At 34.5% G+C, this 12,500-nt stretch overlaps 1 protein-coding gene across 1 annotated transcript in view; it reads left to right on the top strand.

Moving 5' to 3' along the window:
- Positions 1 to 12,500, top strand: part of SORCS3 (sortilin related VPS10 domain containing receptor 3) — an 810,393-nt gene that overhangs the window by 5,337 nt on the left and 792,556 nt on the right. The window lies entirely within an intron of this gene.

Below are 12,500 nucleotides of genomic sequence, written 5' to 3'. Positions count from 1 at the left end.
TCTATCTATCTATCTATCTCCTATCTATCTATCTATCTATCTATCTATCTACTATCTATCTATCTATCTATCTATCTATCTATCTATCTCATATCTATCTATATATCTATCAGCTATCTATCTAATATCTATCTATTTATCTATCTATCTACTATCTATCTAGCTATCTATCTACTATCTATCTCCTATCTATCACATATCTATCTATCTATGTAGCTATCTACCTATCTCATATCTATGATATCTATCTATGAATCTATCACATATCTATCTATCTATCTATCTATCTATTTATCTCATATCTATCTATCTATCTCTCTATCTATTTCATATCTATCTATCTATCTATCTATCTATCTATCTATATATCTATCTATTTCATATCTATCATATGTATCTATGAATCTGTTCTATATCTATATATATCCCATATCTATCTATCTCCTATCTATCTGTGTATCTATCTATTTATCCATCTATCTAGCATCTATTTATCTATCTTTCTATTTATCTATCTATCTATCTATCTATCTAATATCTATCTATCTATCTCCTATCTGTCTATCTATCTATCTATCTATCAATCTCATATCTATCTATCTATCTATCTATCTATCTATCTATCTATCTATCAGCTATCTTCTATCTATCTTTCTATCTATCCCCTATCTATTTATCTATCTATCTATCTATCTCCTATTTATCTATCTATCTATCTATCTATCTCCTATCTATCTATCTATCAATCAATCTATCTATCTCCTATCTATCTATCTATCTATCTATCTATCTATCTATCTATCTATCTATCTCACATCAATCTATTTATCTATCTATCTTCTATCTATCTTTCTATCTCCTATCTATCTGTCTCTGTATCTATCTATCTATCCCCTATCTATCTATCTATCTATCTATCTATCTATCTCTCTATCTATCTATCTATCTATTTTTCTACCGTATCTATCGCATATCTATCTATCTAATGTCTATCTATCTCATATCTATCTATCAATCAATCTATTTCATATCTATTTATCTATCTATCTCATACCTATCATATCTATCTATGAATCTATCCCCTATCTATGCATCTATCTGTCAATCTACCTCATATCTATCTATCTATCTATCTATCTATCTATCTATCTATCTATCTATCTCATATCTATCTATCTATCTATCTGTATAGTATATATCTAGCTATCTGTATACTATCTATCTCCTATCTATGTATCGCCTATCTATTTATTTATCTATCTATCTATATTCTATCTCATATCCGTCTATCTATCTATCTATCTATCTCCTATCTATCAATCTATCAATCTATCTATCTATCTATCTATCTATCTATCTATCTATCTATCATATCTATCTATGAATCTATCCCATATCTATCTATCTTCTTTCTATCTATCTCATTTCTATCTATCTATCTATCTCATATCTATCTATCTATCTATCTATCTATCTATCTATCTATCTATCTATCTCATATCTATCTATCTATCTATCTATCATCTATCTATCTATCTCATATCTATCTATCTATCTATCTATCTCATATCTATCTATCTATCTATCATCTATCTATCTATCTATCTATCTATCTATCTCATATCTATCTATCTATCTATCTATCTATCTATCTATCTATCTCATATCTATCTATCTATCTATCTATCTATCTATCTATCTATCTATCTATCTCATATCTATCTATCATCTATCTATCTATCTCATATCTATCTATCTATCTATCTATCTATCTATCTATCTATCTATCTATCTATCTCATATCTATCTATCTATCTATGTATCTATCTATCATCTATCTATCTATCTATCTATCTATCTATCTCATATCTATCTATCTATCTATCTATCTCATATCTATCTATCTATCTATCTATCATCTATCTATCTATTTATTTATCTATCTATCTTCTATCTATCTTTCTATCTCCTATCTATCTGTCTCTGTATCTATCTATCTATCTCCTATCTATCTATCTATCATATCTATCTATGAATCTATCCCATATCTATCTATCTTCTATCTATCTATCTCATATCTATCTATCTATCTATCTATCTATCTATCTCATATCTATCTATCTATCTATCTATCTCATATCTATCTATCTATCTATCTATCTATCTATCTATCTATCTATCTATCTATCTATCTCATATCTATCTATCTATCTATCTATCTATCTATCTATCTATCTCATATCTATCTATCTATCTATCTATCTATCTATCTATCTATCATCTATCTATCTATTTATCTATCTATCTTCTATCTATCTTTCTATCTCCTATCTATCTGTCTCATATCTATCTATCAATCTATTTCATATCTATTTCTCTATCTATCTGTTTCATATCTATTTATCTATCTATCTATCTCCTATCTATCTATCTATCTATCTATCTATCTATCTATCTATCTATCTATTTTTCTACCGTATCTATCGCATATCTATCTATCTAATATCTATCTATCTCATATCTATTTCTCTATCTGTTTCATATCTATTTATCTATCTATCTCATACCTATCATATCTATCTATGAATCTATCCCATATCTATGCATCTATCTGTCAATCTATCTCATATCTATCTATCTATCTATCTATCTATCTATCTATCTATCTATCTATCTATCTCATATCTATCTATCTATCTACTATATATCTATCTATCTGTATACTATCTATCTATCTATCTATCTATCTCCTATCTATGTATCGCCTATCTATTTATTTATCTATCTATCTATATTCTATCTCATATCCGTCTGTCTATCTATCTATCTATCTATCTATCTATCTATCTATCATATCTATCTATGAATCTGTCCCATATCTATCTATCTATCTTCTATCTATCTATCTTCTATCTATCTATCTATCTATCTATCTATCTATCTATCTCATATCTATCTCCTATCTATCTATCTATCTATCTATCTATCATCTATCTATCTATCTATCTATCTATCTATCTATCTATCTATCTATCATATCTATCTATGAATCTATCCCATATCTATCTATCTATCTATCTATCTATCTATCTATCTTTCTATCTATCTATCTATCTATCTATCTTCTATCTCATATCTATCTCCTATCTATCTATCTATCTATCTATCTCCTATCTATCTCCTATCTATCTATCTCCTATCTATCTATCTATCTATCCCATATCTATCTATCTATCTATCTATCTATCTATCTATCTATCTATCTCCTATCTATCTATCTATCTATCTATCTCCTATCTATCTCCTATCTATCTATCTATCTATCTATCTATCTATCTATCTATCTATCTATCTCCTATCTATCTCCTATCTATCTATCTATCTATCTATCTATCTATCTATCTATCTATCTATCTCCTATCTATCTATCTATCTATCTATCTATCTCCTATCTATCTATCTATCTATCTATCTATCTATCTATCTCCTATCTATCTATCTATCTATCTATCTATCTATCTATCTATCTATCTATCTCCTATCTATCTATCTATCTCCTATCTATCTATCTCCTATCTATCTATCTATCTATCTATCTCCTATCTATCTATCTCCTATCTATCTATCTATCTATCTATCTATCTATCTATCTATCTATCTCCGATCTATCTATCTCCTATCTATCTATCTATCTATCTATCTGTCTATCTATCTCATATCTATCTATCTATCTATCTATCTATCTATCTATCTATCTGTCTTCTATCTATCTCATATCTATCTATCTCCTATCTATCTGTCTATCTATCTATCTTCTATCTATGTATGTCCTATCTATTTATCTATCTATATCCTATCCCATATCCGTCTGTCTGTCTATCTATCAATCTATCTATTTCATATCTATCTATCTATCTATCTATCTAGCTATCTACCTATCTCATATCTATGATATCTATCTATGATTGTATCCCATATCTATCTATCTATCTATCTATCTATCTATCTATCTATCTATCTATCTATCTGTCTATCTATTAGCTATCTATCTAATATCTATGTATCTATCATCTATCTATCTCCTATCTATTTATCTATCTATCTATCTATCTATCTATCTATCTATCTATCTCCTATCTATCTATCTATCTATCTATCTACTATCTATCTATCTATCTATCTATCTATCTATCTATCTCATATCTATCTATATATCTATCAGCTATCTATCTAATATCTATCTATTTATCTATCTATCTACTATCTATCTAGCTATCTATCTACTATCTATCTCCTATCTATCACATATCTATCTATCTATGTAGCTATCTACCTATCTCATATCTATGATATCTATCTATGAATCTATCACATATCTATCTATCTATCTATCTATCTATTTATCTCATATCTATCTATCTATCTCTCTATCTATTTCATATCTATCTATCTATCTATCTATCTATATATCTATCTATTTCATATCTATCATATGTATCTATGAATCTGTTCCATATCTATATATATCCCATATCTATCTATCTCCTATCTATCTGTGTATCTATCTATTTATCCATCTATCTAGCATCTATTTATCTATCTTTCTATTTATCTATCTATCTATCTATCTATCTAATATCTATCTATCTATCTCCTATCTGTCTATCTATCTATCTATCTATCAATCTCATATCTATCTATCTATCTATCTATCTATCTATCTATCTATCTATCTATCTATCTATCTATCAGCTATCTTCTATCTATCTTTCTATCTATCCCCTATCTATTTATCTATCTATCTATCTATCTATCTATCTCCTATTTATCTATCTATCTATCTATCTATCTCCTATCTATCTATCTATCAATCAATCTATCTATCTCCTATCTATCTATCTATCTATCTATCTCACATCAATCTATTTATCTATCTATCTTCTATCTATCTTTCTATCTCCTATCTATCTGTCTCTGTATCTATCTATCTATCCCCTATCTATCTATCTATCTATCTATCTATCTATCTATCTATCTATCTATCTATCTATCTATCTATCTATCTCTCTATCTATCTATCTATCTATCTATTTTTCTACCGTATCTATCGCATATCTATCTATCTAATGTCTATCTATCTCATATCTATCTATCAATCAATCTATTTCATATCTATTTATCTATCTATCTCATACCTATCATATCTATCTATGAATCTATCCCCTATCTATGCATCTATCTGTCAATCTACCTCATATCTATCTATCTATCTATCTATCTATCTATCTATCTATCTATCTATCTATCTCATATCTATCTATCTATCTATCTGTATAGTATATATCTAGCTATCTGTATACTATCTATCTCCTATCTATGTATCGCCTATCTATTTATTTATCTATCTATCTATATTCTATCTCATATCCGTCTATCTATCTATCTATCTATCTCCTATCTATCAATCTATCAATCTATCTATCTATCTATCTATCTATCTATCATATCTATCTATGAATCTATCCCATATCTATCTATCTTCTTTCTATCTATCTCATTTCTATCTATCTATCTATCTCATATCTATCTATCTATCTATCTATCTATCTATCTATCTATCTCATATCTATCTATCTATCTATCATCTATCTATCTATCTCATATCTATCTATCTATCTATCTATCTCATATCTATCTATCTATCTATCATCTATCTATCTATCTATCTATCTATCTATCTATCTCATATCTATCTATCTATCTATCTATCTATCTATCTCATATCTATCTATCTATCTATCTATCTATCTATCTATCTCATATCTATCTATCATCTATCTATCTATCTCATATCTATCTATCTATCTATCTATCTATCTATCTATCTCATATCTATCTATCTATCTATGTATCTATCTATCATCTATCTATCTATCTATCTATCTATCTATCTATCTCATATCTATCTATCTATCTATCTATCTATCTCATATCTATCTATCTATCTATCTATCTATCTATCTATCTATCTATCTATCATCTATCTATCTATTTATTTATCTATCTATCTTCTATCTATCTTTCTATCTCCTATCTATCTGTCTCTGTATCTATCTATCTATCTCCTATCTATCTATCTATCATATCTATCTATGAATCTATCCCATATCTATCTATCTTCTATCTATCTATCTCATATCTATCTATCTATCTATCTATCTATCTATCTATCTCATATCTATCTATCTATCTATCTATCTATCTCATATCTATCTATCTATCTATCTATCTATCTATCTATCTATCTATCTATCTCATATCTATCTATCTATCTATCTATCTATCTATCTATCTCATATCTATCTATCTATCTATCTATCTATCATCTATCTATCTATTTATCTATCTATCTTCTATCTATCTTTCTATCTCCTATCTATCTGTCTCATATCTATCTATCAATCTATTTCATATCTATTTCTCTATCTATCTGTTTCATATCTATTTATCTATCTATCTATCTCCTATCTATCTATCTATCTATCTATCTATTTTTCTACCGTATCTATCGCATATCTATCTATCTAATATCTATCTATCTCATATCTATTTCTCTATCTGTTTCATATCTATTTATCTATCTATCTCATACCTATCATATCTATCTATGAATCTATCCCATATCTATGCATCTATCTGTCAATCTATCTCATATCTATCTATCTATCTATCTATCTATCTATCTATCTATCTATCTCATATCTATCTATCTATCTACTATATATCTATCTATCTGTATACTATCTATCTATCTATCTATCTATCTCCTATCTATGTATCGCCTATCTATTTATTTATCTATCTATCTATATTCTATCTCATATCCGTCTGTCTGTCTATCTATCTATCTATCTATCTATCTATCTATCTATCATATCTATCTATGAATCTGTCCCATATCTATCTATCTATCTTCTATCTATCTATCTTCTATCTATCTATCTATCTATCTATCTATCTATCTATCTCATATCTATCTCCTATCTATCTATCTATCTATCTATCTATCATCTATCTATCTATCTATCTATCTATCTATCTATCTATCATATCTATCTATGAATCTATCCCATATCTATCTATCTATCTATCTATCTATCTATCTATCTATCTATCTATCTATCTATCTTCTATCTCATATCTATCTCCTATCTATCTATCTATCTATCTATCTCCTATCTATCTCCTATCTATCTATCTCCTATCTATCTATCTATCTATCCCATATCTATCTATCTATCTATCTATCTATCTATCTATCTATCTCCTATCTATCTATCTATCTATCTATCTCCTATCTATCTCCTATCTATCTATCTATCTATCTATCTATCTATCTATCTATCTCCTATCTATCTCCTATCTATCTATCTATCTATCTATCTATCTATCTCCTATCTATCTATCTATCTATCTATCTATCTCCTATCTATCTATCTATCTATCTATCTATCTATCTATCTATCTATCTATCTCCTATCTATCTATCTATCTATCTATCTATCTCCTATCTATCTATCTATCTCCTATCTATCTATCTATCTATCTATCTATCTATCTATCTATCTATCTATCTATCTATCTATCTCCTATCTATCTATCTATCTATCTATCTATCTATCTATCTATCTATCTATATATCTATCTATCTATCTCCTATCTATCTATCTATCTATCTATCTATCTATCTCCTATCTATCTATCTCCTATCTATCTATCTATCTATCTATCTATCTATCTATCTATCTATCTATCTATCTATCTATCTCCTATCTATCTCCTATCTATCTCCTATCTATCTATCTATCTATCTATCTATCTATCTATCTATCTATCTATCTATCTATCTATCTATCTATCTATCTCCTATCTATCTCCTATCTATCTATCTCCTATCTATCTATCTCCTATCTATCTATCTATCTATCTATCTATCTATCTATCTATCTATCTATCTATCTATCTTTCTATCTCCTATCTATCTACCCATCTATCTATCTATCTATCTATCTATCTATCTATCATCTATCTATCTATCTATCTTTCTATCTATCTATCTATCTATCTATCTATCTATCTATCTATCTATCTATCTATCTATCTCCTATCTATCTATCTATCTCCTATCTATCTATCTATCTCCTATCTATCTATCTATCTATCTATCTATCTATCTATCTATCTTCTATCTATGTTTATCATTTTTATATCTATTTTTATTTATTTTATGGTTTTATTTTATTTACTTTTGCTTATTTTGTGCATTTTTAATTCACTTTTTTACATAATTGTAATTTTGGTTACTCTTCTATTTTTTATTGTATATTGTCTTCTTGCTTGTTGGTGACCGAGTGCAGACAGTTGGGGCTTACTGTCATCGACTTGTGCGACTGACCTCCCACCCACCATGCCATCTCCATGGACTGATGGGCCGTATACCTAAAGCCGTCCCCCATTCAGAGTACTGAGCGCCTGAACAGCCCAGCGTGCGGCCGGACGGCGTCTCTGGCGCCCCCTATTTTACTGATCATTGCAAAGCAACGCTCTGAAAAAACTGGTCTTCCTCCCTTTTTCACATGAGAACAGATGACCCCAAAACCGTGCAGAGCGCACACGGCTGATCCGCGGAAGACTCACCGATCGGCCCATTATTTGCAGAGTGAAACTGGTGAAGCCCCTGGAATAAGGCCGTGCGGCCCTCCTAGTGATGCATGCTGGCCGCTGGGCCGTATTTACACCGATCCATCGGATTGCCATATGGACCCAACTCAGGAGGCAAGAAGCCGTTCATCTGAGGCGGCCGGGCATACAAGGGGGTTTCACTTGTACGAATGGTCTGAGTTTGAAAAGTGGCTGCATGCCTATTCCTGTGTGAGTCCCGCTATCGGACGGCATGTCTGTGGTGTGATGCGAGTTGCATCACCCGTGTAGATATACCCGAAGGCCGCCTTCACACATGCAGGATCCACTGCAGAATTAGCGCTCGTGGAATCACAGCAGAAACTGCGCAGCGTTTACACGGCACGCTATGTGCGGTCCAGGGGGGTCCAATCTGCAGCACTTTTCATAAATGATGTAAATTGTGAATCGTCTGCACTATTAATGCTGCGGACCGGAGCCCTCCGAATACAAGGCTGCAACACTGCAGACGTTCTGCGTCTGAAACCGCGCCATTTAGGAGTTCTGGCGGCATTGCTGTGGGAATCCCTTAGCTGTTGTGTGTCGTCCTTGGTGGCTTCTTCTGCCTCTTCTTCCAGTCTGGCCCCGACTGCCTGCATTCTGTGGTGAACGCAAGCAATATTGCGCAGATGATGATTTGTGACGGATCCCAAAATGGGGACATTTTCCTAGATATCAGTCGTCATTGTCGGCTTCAGCTTTATATATCTGACCACAAGCCCATGCAGCGCAGCCATCCCCGCTCTTGCTGTCTCCATGCCTCTCTTCAGTCTGAGCTTCTAGGTGCAAAAATACAATTCCAGAACTGCAGTAAAGACTGACACAGACAGGGCAGCAGAAGTGAGGAACAACTAGGATTTGAAGAAGAGGGTGACAAGTCTTCTGTTCACTGTGTTGGTCGTGGTTGTCACCCAGCGTGGGCCACAATAGTCCGCTGACTCAGCTGATCAGTGCCTGGAAATGACCATCTCATTACCGTGGAAGCCATGATCACTGAGCCATGATCCGGAATGATCTCTCTGCTTACACCTGCAGCAGATCTGACAGGATCACTGTCATGATGAAAGCAAAAAATTCCTTTAGTCCAACATTTCATAGTCCAGAAATTCTGTAAATCCCGAGATCTTACCAGTTATGATGCGCTAAAGTTACAGTAAGCCCAATGTTGGATCTCCAACCCCAAGATGCAAGTTTTCTCTATCAGCATCTGATATGCTTCATAGTTCGGAATCTTTGATAATCCGGCATGCAGAGATGTTTACTGTAATAAGATTTCCTTAAGTGAATCCATACAAATGGCGAGCCGCGGTGGCGAGGTGCGCCCCTTGTAGAGAATAATCATCTCTGAAAGCATCGGCCAATTTTCATTTCATCCCAGAGTAAATTGGATTCTGTTGGTCTTCGGATGAGCGGCAGCGAGGGGTTAACGATCCTCGTATTGATATGATCTGTTCATCAGGAGGTGGCGGTGTGAAAGTGTAAGGTGCTGCCCATATACCGCGCCCGAAGACTTAGAGGGCATTTGCTTCGGCAGATCTGGACTCCCGCTCAAAGTTTAGAACAGCAACAATTTCTAGATTTCACTGATATTTACAGTTTAATGTCGTGAAATGAAGAAGTTAACGGGGTTGTCCAGGCTGCAGCGGACGGGCGAGAGGCCTTTGCCATGCACTGAGTAACAGTCATATGCTCCCCGCTCCAGTGGTTGTTTACAGGCTGCAGTGCCACCCGGCTTGGTGCAGCCAACAACAGAGCCCACCCATCGATCACTGAGCTCTGTTATTGGCTGCAGCAGCCTGTGACATCACACTGGCTGGGGCAGCGTGTAAACATGACATCAGAGGGGACACCCAGAGTGGCGCTGTGGGACACAGTGTTAGCGGGAAGAGGTGAGTATATGACTATTTGTTATGTAGTGCATAAAGAAAGATATTTTACACATAAGCAATAACTCAGACAACCCCTTTAAGATAAATACAAATAACAGATTAACTTACCAAATTACCCCTAGATGGCTTCCCAGTCGCCCCTCTGCTGATGTAACAGCTTTCCACCATCTTCCTACAAGGACACTCAGCTATTGCTCAGGAGTTTCTTCCCAGCATTGTTGCAGGAGTTCCCACAAATCTGCTGCACTTGTCGGCTGCTTGGCTTTCACCCTTCTGTCCAGTTCATCCAGAACAAGTTCTGAGCCTGGAGCCTGCAGGGCATTCCATTCTTTGCAGCCTACTGGCTTCTTCTTTTCTTCTCAAGTAGTTGTGCCATAACCTAGAAGTATGTTTTGGATCATTATCTTGCTGTAATATGAACCGCTGACCAACTAGGCGCACACCAGAGGATGGCATGGTGTAGCAAACTGTTGTGGCAGCCCTTTTTGTCCAGTGTTCCAGTCACCCTGTGCAAGTGTCAACTCTGGATTCAGCCAAAGAGCCGCAGAGCAGCGCGCTTCCTCCTCCATGTTTGATAGTTGATGTCATACTCAGGAACCTTTCACATACCCATGTGATGTACAAAAGATGTCCCATCTTGATTCATCGGCACATAAGACCTTCTTCCACTCTTCAGTAGTCACTGGAGGAGCTGCTTGGCCAGACAGGTCTATTTTTATTTTGGAGTCTTTTTAGTGTCCCTCTTACGGATCCTCTACCTATAGAATATATATATACCAGTCAGACCTATAGAATATATATATATACCAGTCAGACCTGCAGATAGAAGTCTTCTCTTCACAGCTGAGATGGGAACTTGTTCATTTTTTGCTGCATTAAGCTGAGCTTAAAGATTTTGTGCTGCGATCATACAAACCGCTGACTCTCAAACACTTGCGTGTGATCCTGTGGTGGCCTTTGGCCTGCCGGACCTCTTCCTGTCAGATTCCTCCAGTTTCCAAGTGCCTTTTGATTGTAGGGAAAACTGTACTGACGGCCACCTCGGCTTTCTTGACACTTTTTTTTGCTTTTTCTCTCTCTCCCTCTCTCCTCACTCTCTTCTCCCTCTCTCTCTCTCTCTCTCTCTCTCTCTCTCTCCTCTGCCAAGCCAGCCACAAACTACCGTTGACGTGCACAGCATCGCAGCAGGGAGGGGTCACATCTGACTCGTCAGCGGCGGGGAGGGGCCAAAACTGGTGCGGGGTCGAACACGCCGTGATGCTCGCTCGAGTAGCGAGCACCATCGAGTATGCTAATACTCAAATGAGCATCAAGCTCGGCAGAGTGCATTCGCTGAACTCTAATAATTTGCTTTCTGTGCTGCAGAGCAGCAATCTATGATGTGTACCCTTAAAATAGCCCATGAATGTGCAATGGCTTGGGGCTGAGCAGGAATGGCAGTAGACCCACACAAGCTGGGGTCAGTAGAAGCGGTGACTGTAAGTGAGGCCAGCCTCCACTAGACTTAGAGGTGTACACACCCATAGAGACTGCTAATAGCCTGCAGAGGAAGACTTGGACGAGCTCCCAGATTCCTCTTGCTGGTGGTTACACATGGAGACAGTGTTACAGAGCCTCCATACTAGACCGGAGGTTCAGGGTCTTCAGTATACTCTACTGGTGCACGGGCTATATGTGCGAGACTAGACTGAGTCTCAGAGTGCTACTAAGTATTTCTGTAATTCCGTGTCGTGCACAAGGTATTATTTGCAGGACCTCGTTAGCTACAGCGCCGGCGACGTCTTCAGAGGGAGAAGTCTCATTACCCAAGGGAGTTTTTCCAGTAAAAAAAAATGTTTGTAATAGCTAGGCTTGGCAAAGAAGATAAAAGAG

This window comes from Eleutherodactylus coqui, chromosome 4 (assembly GCF_035609145.1).
Source record: "Eleutherodactylus coqui strain aEleCoq1 chromosome 4, aEleCoq1.hap1, whole genome shotgun sequence".
Lineage (NCBI taxonomy): Eukaryota > Metazoa > Chordata > Amphibia > Anura > Eleutherodactylidae > Eleutherodactylus > Eleutherodactylus coqui.
This window is presented reverse-complemented; position numbering and strand designations above follow the sequence as displayed.